The sequence below is a fragment of the Octopus bimaculoides genome, chromosome 8 (assembly GCF_001194135.2).
Source record: "Octopus bimaculoides isolate UCB-OBI-ISO-001 chromosome 8, ASM119413v2, whole genome shotgun sequence".
NCBI classification, from domain to species: Eukaryota; Metazoa; Mollusca; class Cephalopoda; order Octopoda; family Octopodidae; genus Octopus; species Octopus bimaculoides.
Genome location: NC_068988.1, coordinates 31,056,130 through 31,059,101, shown reverse-complemented (window position 1 = coordinate 31,059,101; position 2,972 = coordinate 31,056,130).

Below are 2,972 nucleotides of genomic sequence, written 5' to 3'. Positions count from 1 at the left end.
TTTTTGTTAAGAAGGCTAAGAGAAAAAGATGTTTTATATGACACGTTCTACCAGTATCCCAAGTTTGAAAGTGTTTCGTTAAGAAAACAAGTGTTGGCCGTCAAATCATAAAGATCCAATATTTCTGCTTCCAATAATTTTACACACTTTCATTTCTTTGATTATAACTTTTGCATCATAAATGTTGGAACGAGTAGTGACGCCTGGTTCTAGACGCCATTTTGGAACATTCATCCACGCATGCGCATAGGATTAGAGCTTTCTAGAGATCTGACGGAAGGCCCTTCTACGCATGCGCAAATCATCAACAGCAGCTAGGCTTGACTGCCATTCACTCTTTTCGGCCTCGGCTGTTGACCAGGCAGGACGCAGCTAAGACCAGCTCTGTGGAGCTGGAATTCTGATGGCGAGCGACGTTGTGAGTCTGTGAAAATACATTCGTATTTCCGTGTCTAACTATCAACCCTGCTGCTTCCACACCAAGGCGTTCAGGCTATCGATATCCAGAGATGAGATGTTTATTCAGACGAAATAAATTATCATTGTTATTTGTTCAGAGAGATCTTGTCCTCGCTTTTTCCTTCCATAAACTATGTATGGAATTGTGAAGCACCCAGCAAGTGCAAATCACATTTTCCTACAAATGTTCTCTGGAGCTGTTTCCAACCGTTCCGAGAGATTTGTTTTTAATGGCAACCTTTACTCTCTGTAGTAAACACGTTTCCTTTTATAGAGAAAGTTCTGAATTTTTATAGGATCTGGGGTTTTTTTTATTACCCATGCGGGCCAACGCAGAGGGGACAATACAACATGATCGAGGTCACATACAAACGGATGATATAATAAAATTTTACGTGTATAATGAAATCGAATGAATTACAACACAATAAATTACAAACAATAAATTACAAGATGAGGTGTTCAAAACAGGTAAGCTCCGAGCCTTGTCTTTATCACCGACTTACTGTTAATCTCACAAGCGTGCTCACGCAAGGCCGATCGAATTCGAAATAAGTAGTAGTGTATTCTATTGACAAAAGTAATATAATTCTTTCATTTGATTTCTTTGCGATATTTGCAGTGAAATCAAATAGTAGAATATTAGAAATATCAGAAATGAGTTAAAGGACGGTGAACTGGCAGAACCGTTAGCACGCTGGGTAAAATGTATAGCGGCATTTCGTCCATCGTTACGTTCTAAGATCAAATTCCGCCGAGGTTGACATTGCCTTTCATCCTTTCGTGGTCGATAAAATAAGTACCAGTCGAGCACTGAGGTCAATATAATCGACCCCCTCTGCCGAACTTGCTGGCCTTGTGCCAAAATTTGAAACCAATATCAATATTAGAAATGAGTCAAAGTCGACGAGCTTGCAGAAATGTTAGATCGCAAAACAAAAAATACTAGACGGGATTTCTTTCAAATCATTACGTTTTGAGTTCAAATGCTACCGAGGTCGATTAAATGAGTACCTTTTGAACACTGGGGGCGATGTCGACTTCCCTTCTCCCCTAAAATTACTGGCCTTGTGCCAAAATTTGAAACTAATATATGAAATTAGTCAAATGAAGCAAAAATTTTTTAAATAATTATCGAAATACTTCATCAAATCTATCAGATTTTTATTCCTTTGTAGTTTAGCCTCAAATGAATCTTCAAAATCATCGTCATCTTTGCAAGAATCATTAGATAAATTAGCTTTTCTAAACACATTCTCTCAGATAGAGAAACTTTGGAATATTTTCTCGATTCAGTTCTCGAATAAAACCTTGATATCAGCAGATATCAATTTACTTCCGGTAGATGTAGATTACTTTGTTTTAAAAAGTCCAATAGTAATTGGTTCCGGTGCTGAAACAATATTATGAGCAGCAATAAGTTCATTGTCTAAAAAGTGGTAGGTTTTTACTGCGTATTGGACAACTTTTGCAATGCAGCTTTTAAAAATCAAAAATAGTTCAAGCATGGCAAATAAATTATTGTATCACTGGTTAACTGTAAGTGATGATGAAGATCTTTAATATATCTCTAAAGTATATCTTTTATTCTTTTTTTTTTGGGGGGGGGGGAGACTGCAGAAATGAACTGACAATGTGCTCACTTTTTTAATGACATTATCAATATTTAAATTTTCTTAAGTGGAAAGTTTTGCGGTAGGATCTATTTCACTATGTTTAGCTTGCAGCAAATCACAATTATTAACCATATTCATTACTGCAGAATCTACATTTTGATAATCAGCCTCAAATGTATCTTGAAACTCATCGTCATCGTTGCAAGAATCATTAGATAAATTAGCTTTGTTGTAATGAACATCACAAACAGCCAAAAGAAGTCCATGTGCTTAATATACTTGATACTTTCAATCATAACGACATAACCGAATTTAACCACGATACATGCTTCATCAGTTACGAATGTCGCTAATTTTTTTTTTTTAACTCCCGACTAAATTCTGAAGTTTTGTTTCTAAAACCTCCAGAAACCTTCACAAATTTTTGTCATTCTTAAATTCTGGAATTTACTAAATGAATGCAAATTTTTATTCAAATATTTGCGATTCTGAAACTTATATTCATCTAAAGAAATACTTAATATACCAGACACTGTTCTATATTTAAGAGATGAGGAATTATGTACATTATTTACAATTGGTGGATATTTATCCTCATCTTATCTGTTGTTCGAAATTTCCCCAAGACACCTGATAAAGGCTGGAGGGTATATCAGCCGAAACGTTGTATTAACAACAAACAAGATGAGGACAACTATCCGTCAATTGTAAATAATGCATACCAGGCACTGTCTTTCATTTCATTATTTTACAAACTATATTTTTCTTTTCAAATTATATTGATGTTGCATTCAACTTCTGTGTTAAATACCTTTATTTGTAATAGCTTTCCTAATAAAAGTTTTTAACTATTGAATTCCTAGAAAATACATCAATAACAATTAATATAGATACTAT